Source organism: Narcine bancroftii, chromosome 9 (assembly GCF_036971445.1).
Source record: "Narcine bancroftii isolate sNarBan1 chromosome 9, sNarBan1.hap1, whole genome shotgun sequence".
Classification (NCBI taxonomy): domain Eukaryota; kingdom Metazoa; phylum Chordata; class Chondrichthyes; order Torpediniformes; family Narcinidae; genus Narcine; species Narcine bancroftii.
Window position 1 is genome coordinate 46,732,896 of NC_091477.1, and position 15,099 is coordinate 46,747,994.

The 15,099-nt window shown below is 43.1% G+C and overlaps 1 long non-coding RNA gene across 1 annotated transcript; it reads left to right on the forward strand.

The window, feature by feature from the left end:
• Positions 1 to 515: 515 nt before the first annotated feature.
• Positions 516 to 12,304, forward strand: LOC138742903 (uncharacterized). The gene is made up of 3 exons (XR_011344515.1): positions 516 to 723; positions 8,855 to 9,008; positions 12,002 to 12,304. It is a non-coding gene; the product is annotated as an uncharacterized lncRNA (long non-coding RNA).
• Positions 12,305 to 15,099: the final 2,795 nt, after the last annotated feature.

The window sequence follows — 15,099 nt, forward strand, 5'->3', positions numbered from 1 at the left end:
ATTGGTCACTAGTAAGGTGGACTCTGAGGAACTTGGTGCACTCCACTCTCTCCACTACTTAGTTATTAAGGTGTGGTGAAGGAGGTGCACATGAATCTTTGTCTCAAATGGAAGGGCTGTTTGGGTCCCCGGATGGTGGTGAGGGAGGAGATACAAAAACAAGTGTTACACCTTCTGCGATGGCTGGGGAAAGAGCCAGGAGTGATGGAGAGGTAAGTCACGGTAGGAGTGATCTGTTTGAAAGGGGATATGGGTGTTGGGAGGCTAATCAATGAGGCTGTGCCAAAATGTGCCATTTTGTTGGTGCACTTTTCCTAAGAACCTACTTCAGCATGCAAGGAGGAAGTGGTGCCGATGTTTACCTTCATGATATCAAACTCATCCAACATTTGTAAATGTAACCTTTGGAGAATATTACTACACCTTTAGTAACCACCAATAGCAGAGCCAGGTCTCGGCAGCTGGTGAGTGTAGGGAACTTAACTTTGTTTCAGGGGATTTTATAAGTGAAGCGGAGCCAGGACTCGGCAGCTGGTGAGTATTTTCAGAAGAGTTAAAAGGTGAAGCACAGCAGCAACTGGTGACAATCTGTGTTAGGGATCAAGCCAGTAGCGAATAAACAATGGAAGCTCAAGTGGAGTGGCCAGTATTTGAGGGCCCGGTGCAGGATTGGAGATTTAAAGGCTTTGGCTCAAGAGGCTTTGGCGAGCAGATGTGCTTCAGGTAAGATCAGGAAAGATCTTTTCATAGTAACCCAGTGTAGGGTGCAGAAATGGAAACTGGGGCAGTGGTATGCTCCATCTGCACAATGTGGGAAATCGGGGATAGCATAAATGTCCCCATGGACTCTACCTGCAAGAGGTGCATCCAGCTCCTTATGTTAGGGAACTGGAGCTGAAGCTGGATAAACTCCGGATCATTCAGGAGGCAGAGAGGGTAATAGACAGAAGTTATAAGGAGACAGTCACAGCTAAGAGGCAAGGCAGCAGCCAGGCCAATAGTGCTGTGGTCAGCTCTGAGCCTCAGAAGGGAAGGGTGAAGTCAGACAGAGTGATAGTCACAGGGGACTTGTTAGGGGAATAGGTAGGAGATTCTGTGGCTCCAGAAGAGTGTGTTGCCTCTTGGGTGCTCGGGTCCAGGATGTCTCTAAGTAATTGCAGAATATTCTTAAAGGGGAGGGTGAGCAGCCAGAGGTCATGTTAAATATTGGTACTAATGACATTGGCAGCAGTGGGATAGAGGTCCTCCAAAGTAAATTTAGGGAGTTAGGAAAGAAGTCAAAAAGCAAGACCTCTAAGGATGTAATTTCTGGATTATTCCTGGTGTCATGAGCTGTTGAAGGTTGAAACAAAATGATAGTACAGACAAATGAGTGGCTGATGTGATGGTGCAGGGGCGGGGGGGGCAGGGTTTCATGTTTCTTGGATCATTGGAATCTTTTCTGTGGAAGGAGTGACCTGTACAAGTGGGACGGGTTGCACCTGAACTCGAGCAGAACTAATATCCTGGAAGGTAGGTTTGCTAATGTTGTGGGTGGGGAGGTTAAACTAGATTTGCAGAGTGGTGGGAGTCAAAGTGAAGAGGCAGAGGAGGCAAATGAGTAGAGATGGCTGGTAGGAGTTTGTGTGGAAGGACAGGAAGAGAGGGCAAAATTGCAGCCAGTGGAATGAGTTGCAATGCAACTGGGATACAGTGTCAAAAAAGTAACAAATGCAAGGAGAAAGGTTTGTATTTAAATGCACGCAGCATACAAGATAAAGTGGATGGCCTTATAGAACAGCTACACATGAGCAGGAATGATATTGAGACCGTCACAGAGTCATGGCTAAAGGATGGATGTCATTGAGAGCTGAACATCCAAGGATAGACAGCATATCGAAAGGATGGGCAGGGAAGCAGAGAGGGTGGCATGGCTCAGTTGGTAAGGAACAACATTAAATCATTAGAAAGAGTAACATAGAGGAGATTTACAAGTTACGATTGCAATGTTTAAGAAAAAAATGGATGGATACATGAATAGGATAGGTTGGAGGGATATGGGCCAAACACAGGCAGGTGGGAATAATGTGGGAGGACCATTTTGGTTAGTGTGGGCATTGAGTCAGGGGGCATATTTCCACACTGCATGACTCTATTTAAGAGGCTTCTATATAAACATATGAATATGCAGGGAATAGAGTGATAGTTAACATCTGCAAGCAGCAGTGTTTTAGTTTAATGTTGGCACCATGATCGATGCAGACACATTGGCTGAAGGGCCTGTTCCTGAGTGGAGTTCTATGTTCCAAAGAAGCTGGGCTGTCTTCTGAGGTGCTCTGATCATTGTTCATGAAGTTTGGGAAACCACACTCTATACATTTTTCAGCCAAGGAACGATTTGAACACCAAGAAGTAATAGAAAAGGAAGTTAATGGTACATTAGATAATTCCAAGCTGCTTGGAGCAAGTTACTAAGGACAGCAATGGTAACAGTGGGTAGTAAAACATTCATGGTGAATTCCCCTTCAGATAATGAGGAGAGTTGTGATGAACGTATTCTGACCCAATCTAGAAATTAAGAGACAAATCCTTTATCTCAGGCATGATCCCAGGAATAGAATGATCTCAGAAGTATATTTTAAAGTAAATGATGAGGGAAACTTTTAACATGAAAGGAAAAGATGCAGGGAGCAGAAAGACAAAAAGAGGCTGGCATCTGGAAACTGAACGCTGGAAGAACTCAGCAGGTCAAGCAGCATCTCTGGAGGATGCAGGAACCAATGAGATGTGGAGCAAACAATATTCACAGAAAGTAAAAACCTCTATTGGTCTCAAAGATTGTTGATGTTATGTTTATTTAACAGCAGGGAAAAATCTGATGTGCATTCCAGTTTGGAACACGTGGGATTCAGGAGCTTTGCATTAACAAGTGTACATTCCAGGGCCCCTACTTTTCAATATATTTCTTGGCTTGTCTCACATGGTTGGGGATGACTTTCTTCCACTTCAGTGAAATTCCAGGACATCTTGACAACGGTTGAAACACCGCTTTCTTTTTCTTGCATTAACGGTGACTACCTATTACCCATCTATCCTTTTATTAGAAGTAAAGCACAAAAGTCTTCAGACACCATGATTGAAGTAAAAACACAAAGCTGGTTTCAGATAAATAAATTTGAAATCTGAACTGACCTCCCAACTTCTGTATTCAGTATTCTGACTGAAGAAGGCCAACATATCAAAAGTCTTTTTGACCCCACCTTTTCGATCTGTGAAACACTTTCAAGGTACTATGTACCTGTACTCCTAGGTGCTTCTGCTCTACAATAGACCTTAGACCCCTTCTATGTTGGTCCTTTTTACTCTGGAAAAAGAATTTTGACTGTCCTATCTATCAGTGCCTCTCATAATTTTATAAATGTCCTTAAACAATCATAACTTGAATTAGTGAGAGCCAGTATCATTTTCAAACCTTCACCATGTATTATCTTTTCTGCATAAGATGCAGATTATCTTTTGCTGGCTGTGGGTATGTTAATTGCATCTGTGGATTACATGTGGGTGAAACTGCTGCTGAGTGAATCAACTCACCTAAGAATAATTGGCTGCATTTTAAATCATTCTGATTCCAAAATAGCTCAGCTCATTGCTACCCAACTCATTTGAAAACAATAGCATTTACTGAGCAAACATTTTGACATTTAAGGTGTCTTCATTGCAATCAAGATGAATTCCAATGAACTTCCAAGGGAGAAAACAATATAGACCCTGATGTGTCAGTAAAATATTGGACCATTCACTTCCTTAACTGCCAAAGCAATACTGTCTCAGCGACCACTGTAATGAAGGGAAGACACCAGCTAATGTGTGCACAGCAAGATCCAACAAACAGCAAGTGATAATGATTGGATATTATGCTTCTGCCTTATTGCTTGGGGTATAACTATTCTGTGACAGTAATAAGTATTTACTAACACCTAATATTCCATCTGGGACTCTCCAACCATGAACATTGAAAAAACGCACAAATGCTGGAGAACTCAGCAGGTCAAACACTGCCTTAATGTAGCAAAGGTGAAGATACATCACCAACATTTTGGGCTTGAGCCCTTCATCAATGTGAGCCAGAACAAGACAAATGACTGAACAAAAATGGGAAGAGGGGCTTGGTGAGGGTGGGAGATGATAGGTGGGGGGAGGACCGCAGGAAGGGGAAGAAGAGCCTAGGTTAGGTGGAGAGAGAAAAAGGAAGTAGGAAGCTGATTATTGGAATGCAGTGAACTCAATGTTCATGCCCTGGGGTTGGAGAGTGCCCAGATAAAAAATGAGGTATTGATCCCCCAATCTGCAGGTGGTCAGGGTGGGGTAGTGTGAAAGGCCATGGACAGACATGTGAGTTTGAGAATGTGACTCAGAATTGAAATGGTTAGCTACGGGGAAGTTGCTTTTGTTGTGGATGGAGAGGAGGTGTTGGGCGAAGCAATCTCCTAATCTGCAACGGGTCCCTCAGATGTAGAGAAGGCTACAGAGGGAGATCGCTTTGCCCAGCACCTCCTCTCCATCTAGGAGATTGCTTTGCCCTTTAACTAGTTATTCCAGTTCCTTTTTCTCTCTCCACCTAGATTCCTCCCCCCGCTCTGGCAGTTCCCCCCCACCCTCCCTTCACCTATCATCTCCCACCCTCACTGCCCCCTTCCCCCTTTTATTTGGACATCTATGTTCCCCCACACCTTGATGAAGGGCTCAAGCCCGAAACGTTGGTGATGTATCTTCACCTTTACTACATAAAGGCATTGTTTGACCTGATGAGTTTCTCCAGTATTTGTGTGGTTTTTTTTCCTTAGCCACCATGTCAACAGAATCCTGTGTTTTACCAGCATGAACAATGACCTCTGCAGTTTCTGTTAAACCCCTTCCACGAGTCTCTCCCTCTTTCCCTGTCTCTCTGCCTCTTTCCCTCCAGCTCCTCACCACCTTTCTTTCCTTCTCCTATCAGATAGCTACCCCCCTCTTAGCCCCAGCCCTATCCACCATCACTTTTCAGTTTCTTTCTCTTCTACTTTCCCACCTGAATCTACCCATTATGTCTCACCTGTGCTCCTCCCTCTTCCACTCCCCCCCCTCCACCAATGGGCCTGTTGATGGAGAGTCTCTGCCCCAGGGTAAATGCCACATACTAGAGGGGAAAAGTTAAAGAGATTTTTAAGGATTTTTTTTAACACAGAGAGTAGTAGGTGACTTGAACACACTGGCTGGGGTAGAGGTGAAAGCAAATAAATAGCAACATTGAAGAGACATTTAGACAGATGCCACAACAGGCGGGAAATAGAGGGCATGGTTCCGGTGAAAGCGAATGAGCTCAGTTTAATGTGGCATCCTGGTTGATGCAGGCACATGATCCTGGGCCTGCAGTGCTGCACTTTATAAAAGATCTATGCTATCTTCTGGGTTATTTAGAAATGGATAAATTTCAAAGATTCATTGGTTTTAGTTCATGGTGCTTTCTACCCAGGTCCTGCAGGAGAGCTCTGCTGAATCTCCAAATTTAAATCATTCTGAATTCAATATAATGTTTAAGAGCAGTAGAAACCAATTAATTTTTCATTAAACCAGTCCTTTTGTGTTTCTCATTGTCACGCAGTAAAGAGGTCAAAAGGATTCGTTTATATCATTAAATTTTATCGGAATTCCATAATTTTAACTCAACTCTGTAGCTGTACATTTCATGCATCAAGGAATTAACATAATCTTTAATATCGTCTGCAATGAATATTTCATTGTACACTGTGGCCACAAGGTCAGTGCACGGTGAAAGGTCCTTCCTCACTGGCTTTCCAGCTTTCATGATCAGACCAGATTCGGTATTTAATATCTTTTGGTAATTTTTTTAAAATTTAGAGATATACAACAGCAGGATAACATTCCCTTCCAACCCACGAGTTTGTGCCACCCAGCTACACCCATGTGACTAACCTACCAACCCTATGCGTCTTTGGAACATGGGAGGAAACCATGGCACCTGGAGGAAACCCATGTAATCACAGAGGGAGAGCATGCAGATTCTTTACAGACAGCGGTGGATTCAAACTCAGGTCGCTGGTGCTGTATCAGTGTTGCACCAATCGCTACACTATCCCCTTCCTTCCTCCTACTCCCATCTGCCTGCAATTGGCCAAATTCCCTCTAAACCTATCCTATTCATGTATCTGTCCAAATGTTGCTTTAGTGTAGAAATGTACTGCATTGGAAAGCAAACAACAGATCAGGGACATAGAATGATATCACTCTACTACATAACCCTTGCAGAAACAATGGACGCTCCTACCTTTGTAAAGTAGAAACTGTTGAGCACATATAGCGGGGGCGGAGTGGCAGATAAAGGTTCAGTGACCTATCTTCAAGGACTCAAGGCCGGAACAATTCAGGTTAGACTTCCCAAAATGAAACACCTCACATTTCTCTGTATTCAATTCCATCAAACAGTCCAACCCGATCAAGATCTTGATGCAATTTTTAGGAACCGTCTTCACTATCTACAATACCACACACTTTAATGTCATCTGAAAACTTGCTAAGCATGCTGTGTACATATCCCACCTTGATAGAAATGAAGAACAACATTAGGCAGGACTAATCTTTGAGGTACACCAGCAGTCACAGGCTTCCAGCACAAAAAAAACGATCTTCCACCTTACCCTCTGCTTTCTTCCATGAAGCCAATTTTCCGTCCATTTGGCTAACTCTCCTTGGATCAATTTAGAGATAGGTTAAGGAAGGTCATTTGGAAGCATGCTGCCGTTTGCATGTCTTCCTGCAGTGTCACATACTTCAAGACAAAATGCCTTAAATTACCAACTACACTATTTCCCGCTACCTAGAGAGTGAGTAAATGAGATACTAGGAAAGGTAAATTACCTTACCTGTGAGTCAAAAGTCAGAAATTCAAATTCGAGTCTGGAGGCTTGAGTGGAAATTTGAGTTTTGTGTTCCTATTGTGCTTGTAAAAGAATGCTAGGCTGTAGGAAATCCCACCTTACTGACCAGCTGACAAAGCAAGACATATTCATCCATCCTATGTATGTATACGTTTAAACAGCACTGTTTTCAAGGGGAGCTGGATAATCTTCTCCAGTTTCTTGACTGGTATTTATTCCTTGCAAGATTTGACTGAAGATCTCTAAGTTTGCAAATGCAGCTAAATGGCAGTGTGAGATTGAGGAGAATTCAAGAGGCTGCAGGTGACTTGGGCATATTAAGAGTGTGGGAAAATGGTTGGCAGATGCAGTTTAATGTAGACCATTGTCAGTTTATTCACTTTGATGACAATAACAGGAGGCAGAGTACTATCTGAATAGTGAGAAATTAGGAAAAGGAGAGGTGCAAAGAAACCTGGGTGCCATGAAGGTTAGAATGCAGGTACAGATGTCAGTGCAGAAAGCTAAACCACACGGCATGGTTGGCGTAGCGGTTAGTGCAACACCTTTGGAACACCAGCAATCGGGACTGGGGTTCAAATCCCATGCTGTCTGTAAGGAGCTTGTACATTCTCCTCGTGTCTGTGTGGGTTTTCCCTGGGGGCTCCAGTTTCCTCCTACCATTCAAAATGTACCTGAGATGTAGATTAATTGGGTGTAAATTGGGCAGCACTGGCTCATGAACAGAAATGGCCTGTTACCGTGCTGAATGTCTAAATTTAAAATTATAAAACATTGGCCTTTATTGTGAGAGACTTTGAAGATAGAAGCAGGAAGGTCTTACGGTAGTTATAATGAGTCTCGATTTTGTTCTCCTGAGGAAGGACATTCTTGCTATTGAGGGAGTGTAATGTTCACCAGACCAATTCCTCGGGTGGCAGAAATGAAAGACTGGATAGACTGGGGCTTTGCTCATTGGATTTTAGAAGAATGAGGGGTGAACTCATAGAGAAAAAACATTTTGACAGGACTAGACAAGTTCAATGCAGGAAGAATGCTCCTTATGTAGGGGAAATCCAGAAATGGATCATTGTCCAAGGATAAGAGGGAAGCCATTTAGGACTGAAATGAACTTTATCGAACTCCCTACCATAGAAAGTTGTTGAGGCTAGTTCCTTAGACAAATTCAAAAGGGAATTAGATATGATCCTATTGGCTAAAGGGATCAACGGAGAAAGCAGGGACAAGGGTTTGTAAGTTAATTGGAGCATTTAGGCAGTGCTGGCTTAAATCTAATTTAATCATTTAAAATAAATTGTAACTTATTCCCAGTTTTGTCTTTTACTCAAAATGTGAACTATTCATGCAAATTTCCAATTAAGTATGTGAAATAATTACTTCAGCACATCACACAAACTCTGTCGTCTGTCAGTGTAATGCTGACAGATATATTTAATTTAATTTAGATACACAGCACAGCAACAGGGCCCTACTATGAGCCCATGCTGCCCAATTACACCCATGTGACCAATTAACGTACTAATACCGTACATCCTATGTGCCCTCCCTCTATCATCCACCTATTACCCCCTGCCTGTAGGACTGTGCCCCTCCCCCTGTCCCTCCTCCCCACCTGCCTACATTTTGTTAATGAAGGGCTAAATCCTAAAACATTGGTCATGTATCTTTATCTTTGCTATATAAAGTACACTATTTGCCCAGCTGAGTTTCTCCAGTATTGTGCTTTTACTTCCTTATAGAAAGCATGGCATTTGAATCCGAGTCCCTGGTGCTGTCATCGCATGGCGCTAACCTCTACACTACCGTGTCACCCTAATTTCTAGATTAGAGACATAGATTTCTCTTGGTTTCAATTGTGCTGAGCATTGTTTGATTAAGTTATGCAACATGTCATTAAAATATGTTGGTTAATATTCTCCACCCTTTCCAAATTTCACCAGAATTACCATCACCAACTCCTCCGTCCTTAATATCCTGGGGATTGCCTTTGACCAGAAACTTGACCAGTCATGTACAACCGTGTAAACCCTATTCTAAAAATGCCAGTTATCCTACAGTGAGATTCATCATCTTCAAGACACAAATTAAGATGAGGTGAGGTGAGAGTTTATTATTATACACATAAGTACAATGTACAGATGCACTAATATTCTTACTTGCAACAGCCAAACAGGTAAGAATATTCACCAACTACAACAGTGTAATGCTTCAATACCCAATGAGCTGAACTCCTTCTATGCCCACTTTAAGAAAAAGAACCAAACAGTGCCTACTAGAATCCCTGAAAAGGCTGAGAACCCTGTGATATCTGTCTTTGGGAGCGATGTCAGAACATCATTCAAGAGCATGAAGTCTCGCAAAGCGTAAGGTCCTGATGACAAACCTGGAATGATACTGACAATTTGTGCCAACCAACTAGCCATTGCAGCACTCAGAGGCTTCCCCCTGCCCCCGCTTCAAAAGAGCATCAATCATCCCGGTGCCCAAGAAGAATAGTGTGAGCTGTCTCAATGACTATTGCCCAGTAGCACTAACTTCTACTGTGATGAACTGGTTTGATAGGCTGGTCCTGGCCAGAATTAACATGTACCTAAAGATATGGACCCAGTGCAATTTGCCTATTGTCACAATCGCCGCAGACCCGATGCTCTCCACTCAGCTCTGGATCACCTCGAAACAGCAATCCATTCATACAGCTGCTTTTCATAGACTACAGCTTGGCATTCAATGCCATTATTCCCTCAGTGCTGGTCAAGAAGCTACAAACTCTAAGCCTCTGTACCCCACTCTACAACTGGATCCTTGACTTTCTCATCGGAAGACCACAGTCAGTACGAATTAGAAGCAATGTCTCCTCCTCACTGATCATCAACACAGGCGCACCTCAATGTTGTTCACTTAGCCCACTGTTCTACTTGTTATACACCCATGGCTGTGTGGCCAGGCACAATTCCAATGGTATCTATGACACCGCAGTTTTCGGCAGAATCACAAATGGCAACGAGGAAGCGGACAGGAGTGAGACGCATCAGTTTGTTGAATGGTGTAACGAGGACCACCTTGCAAAACCAAGGAGATTATTGTGGACTTCAGAAGGAAGTCAGGGGGGACACTACCCAGGCCTCATCGAGGGCTCAGTAGTGGAGAGGGTCAAGAACTTAAAGTTCTTGGGTGTCAACATCTCCAAGGATTATTCCTAGAACCTCCATGCTGATTAAATCACAAAGAAAGCTTGCCAGCAGCTATACTAGATTAGAGACATAGATTTCCCTTGGTTTCAATTGTGCTGAGCATTGTGTGGTGTCTAAGGAGATTTGGTATGTCAGTGAAGACTCTTATAAACTTCTACTAGTGTAATGTCGAGAGCATTCTGGCTGGTTGCATCACTGCCTGATACGAAGCCACCAACTCTCAGGACAAGAATAAACTCCAGAGGGTTATTAACTTGTCCTGCGACATCACAGGCACCAGACTTCACTCCATCAAGGACATCAACATGAGGCAGTGTCTTAAAAAAAGCAGCCTTTATCCTCAAAGACCCCCACCACCCAGACTCTTCACTCTGCTACCATCATGACCAGGACTCAGCGCCACAAGGACAGCTACTTCCCCACTCCCATCATTCCTGAATAATCAATGAACCAAAGACACTGCCTCACTTTTTGTGCATTACTGTTTTTTTTTATATAGTAATGTTGTAAAATGTTTATAATATGAATGTTTACACTGTGACGCTGCCACCAAATATCGAATTTCATGACTTGTTCATGACAATAAATCCTGATTCTGATTCTGAATAATTAAATTACCACAATATTCCAAAACAAAAAAGGAGATAACAAATATAAAAAGGATAAATAAATAAATAAATATTCACAATTATAGTTAGTGCAAGGAAAAAAATTTATTTCAATAGTGTAGACAGATCTTTTGGGCTGTCCCAGAGTAGTTTATGGTTTGGGTAGGGTAGTACAAGAAGGTTTAAAAACCTATTAGTTGTTGAAACCTAGAGGTGCTGGACCACGGACTTCTGACCCTCTGCTTGAAGGAGCCAGTGAGGAGGTTGTGACCAGTGTGATGTGAATCCTTTATGGTGTTGGCTGCCTTTTCAACGCAGCGCCTCACGTAGATGTTTTCACTGAATGAGAGATCAGTGTCTGTAATGGACTGGCCAAGGTTTGTTACCCTCTGCGGCCTTCTGTAACCCTGGACATTCAAGTTTCCAAACCAGGCTATGGTGCAAGCTGTCAGTATACTTGCCACAGTACACCTGTAGAAGTTTGATAGAGTATTTCATGACATGCCAAATCTTCTCATGCTTCTAAAAAAAGTAGAGACAGTGGTGTGCCTTTTTCATGATCGCCTTGACATGCTGGCTCCTGACAAGGTCCTCCAATATGCGGACACCCGGGAACTCGAAGACACCACCATCCAGGCAATGAACACAGTATGATTGTAATGGAAGACTCACATTTTGCCAGGATGAATACAACACAAACAACTCTCAAGAGGTTTGGCATCATCCACGTTAAAGCGCCCCACTTGATTCCCACTTTCTGCATCACTCTTTCCACCAGCAGGCCATATTATGGACTATGGCCAAAATATGCTGCAGTTACTGGCCCAAGTCTTCTCCAACAGCACAACCTCCACCACCAAGGAAGACAAGGGAGGAGATGCAGAGGAACACCTCATTCTTCCAGCTACTCCCATCAGGAAAGGCATCTTCCAACGACTCCTGTCGGAAAAGAGATACAGGAGGATCAAAGCCAGAACCACCAGGCTGAAAAACAGTTTCTTCCCATGAGCAGCCGAATGACTGAATGAACTGCTCAATCAAACCCTCCATGACTCAAATTTTTTTTTAAAAATAATATTTATATTTTTTAATGTTTGTATATTCATACTGTGCATAAATTCCATTGGTGTGTGTGTGTGTGTGTGTGTGTGTGTGTGTGTGTGGGTTTTATGTCTGTATGTGTATTTGCTGTGTGTTGCACCAAGGACGGGCGAACACATTTTTGTCAAGTTATACTTATACCATCGTGTGATAAATAAACAAATAAATGAACTTGAACATTCTACAGGTTCCCCTCTTTGTTGCGCACTATCTTGGAAACGTGGCCGCACCTTTATTGTTGCCAGGACTCTCTCCCCAGCAGCCCACCAAAGAACTGCAATACTTGAAGAAGAAACCTCATCAGCTCCACATCAAGGCCAATTAGGGACAGGCAATAAACGTTAATTTGCTACCAGTGCTTGAATCCCAAAAATGAATAAAAAGAAAATCCAGGCAATCATGCCCCTCGTAAACTGTGGATTTAAAAATAGGTCCATTATCTACCAGTTTTGCTCAAGGCTGTTTCAATCCAGTTTGAAAGCGATCGCATAAAATGAAAAAAAATTTATGAACAGGAATTAATGTGTAAAAGGTTAGTGATGCAGTGCATTGATAATTTGCTGTTATGCTGGTCCATAAAAATGCAAAGCATTAAAATGAACTCGCGTTGTCTCGGTACATTAAGGCTGAGTGATGAACATTCCTTGCATGTCCCTTTTTCCACTGGGAAGTATAAGTCCTACCTGACTGGGTTTGACCAATATCCCTCTAAACCCATCCTATACATGGATCCGTCCAATTATTTTTTTCTTGGACATTGCAACAGTATCTGTCTCAACCACCTCCTCCAAGTGTCCATTCCATACACCCATCACTCTGTGTAAAAGGTTTATCCCTCAGGTTCCTGTTAAATCTCTCCCCCCTCACTTTGATCCTCTGTTCTCTAGCAACAGGTTACTGATCCCCCTACTCTGGGCAAAAGTCTCTCTAAGTTCACCTCATGATTTTGTACACCCCTCACCCTCCTGCACTCCGAGGAATAAAACCCCACCCTGCTCAGCCTCTCCCGAGAGCTCAGGTCTCCGAGTCCTGGCAACATCCTCTTAAATCTTCTCCACACCCTTTCTAGCTGGACAACATCCTTCCTATGATATAGTGACCAAAACAGAACACGACACTCCAAGTGGGGCCTCCTTTATTTAATTTCCCATGGGCACGACATTTCACTGAAGCAGGGAGTGGGGCAGAGAGAGGAGAGACCACGCAACAACAGAGCCAGGAGCAGTGCTCAATCTGCCTCATGTGCGGGATCCACTCTAAGAGGAGACGTACAGTCGTCATGGTATTACGTGGTCCCTCACGTTCAGAGAATGGAAGCACACTGCAGACTGATGAACAGCTAGCCTGCATTAGTCTTGGCTAAGTCACATATGCAGATAGAGCGGAGTAACAATTAATAAAAATGTGTTCTTGTTTTGCCAGACAACACAAAGAAAACATGAGTAGGGTATAATTTACAGCAGAGTTTCATTAAAGTGCATCAATATAATATTTAATCACCCTATACTTAACTAGCAGAGGGATTGTAAACAGCTAAGCAGTTTATAGAATGCTCACATAAAATAAAATGAGGGTATAATAACATTCGGTACAATCCAGCAGGGATGTTAGGATGGGAAGGGGCACTGGAACAGGGAGCAACATGCAAAGTGCATGAGGAACTCTGAGAGACAACTACTAGACAGTCAACATTTTGGTTCGTATCCCATCAGGAATAGGAAGAGTGGAAACCTGAATAAAAGGATGCAAGGTGAGAGGAAGGAAGTTTAGTGGAGGGGGGGGGAAATGGGCAAAAAGTAAGAAGCCAGGAGGTTATAGCAGGGAAAGGTGAGGAGGAAGATAGATCATGGAATGGAGGTGAGGAGTTTGAGAAGGGAAGGTGTGGGTAGAGAGCATGGGAGGGGAAAGAGAAGGAAAAGAGGAGGAGGAATAGGGCCAGAGTGGAGAGGGAGGCAGGGTGAGGGGTTAGAGGAAGGCAGCATTGAGGGGCAGAGAGAATAGGAGAGACACAGATGGAGGTAGGGGGATTCAAGGAAATATCTGGACGTGGTCTCCCTTTCTTTTGGATTAAGGCCTGGCTCTGTCAGTCATGAAGTAATTGGTTGTGAAACGGCCACACTAGGCATCACATTAAAGAAATACTGGTACAAGTGGATCATCTCGCTGCTTTGTCAAGCTGAAGACTGCCTGACAGGGATGAAGAGACAGGAAGCAACACATGGGGAATCAGGAAGTCTGGAAGTGGGAGAGTCTAGGACCAGATGACACAGCCTCAGAATAAAAGCAGGTCCCTTTAGAGCAGCAATGAGGAGAAACTTCTTCAGCCAGGGGGTGGTGATTCTATAGACTTCATTGCCACAGAAGGCTGTGGAGGCCAAGTCAATGGGTGTATTTAATGCAGAGGTTGATAGGTCTGTGATTAGTTAGGGTGTCAAAGGTTATGGGGAGAAGGCAGGAAAATTATGTGAAAGGAAATATACATCAAGCTAAATTCGAGTGGTAGAGAAGGCTCAATGGGCCGAATGGTCTAATTCTGCTTCTATGCCTTGTAGACTTATGATCAGAGTCTAAATATAATTGAAACCCAGCCATTGATAGACATGCTCAGTGTAATAGAACCACAAAAAGTTACAGCAAAATGGAATACCATTCAGTCCATCGTACCTATGTACAGTCACTGCTCAGCTTCCTATACTCTGGAGAATAAAGATGCAGCCAACCTAACCTCTCCTTATAATTCGAGCCCACTAGTCCTGGCAATATCCTGGTGAATCTCTTCTGAACCTCATCCAACTTATCAATAGCCAGCCAATAGCTAGCTGGGCAACATATTACACTAACTATGATCTCACCAATGACTTGTACATCTGTAATCAGGAGATGCCATCTTTTGTACTCAATACCCTGCCCGATGAAGGAAAATGTGCGAAATGTCTTCTTTACCACCACATTCACCTGTATTGCCACTTTCTGGAAACAGTGAACCTATACTCCTGGGTCTCTCTGTTCTATAATATAGACCAGTCTCCTTCCATTTACTGTGTAAGTCTCATAGTGGTTGGACAAAACAAAGAGCAACACTTCATCTCAATGATTCAGTCAGATCTGACCTTCAGCATTCAATAAGATCATGGCTGATCTGGCCATGGATTCATCTATCTGCCTTTTCCCAATAATTCCCCTACAATATGTGTTTGAAATACATTTCATGATGCAGCCTCTATTGTTTTCCTTAACAAATCCTTGCTAATTTCTCCTGATTAATCAATATTGATTTTAGATGTT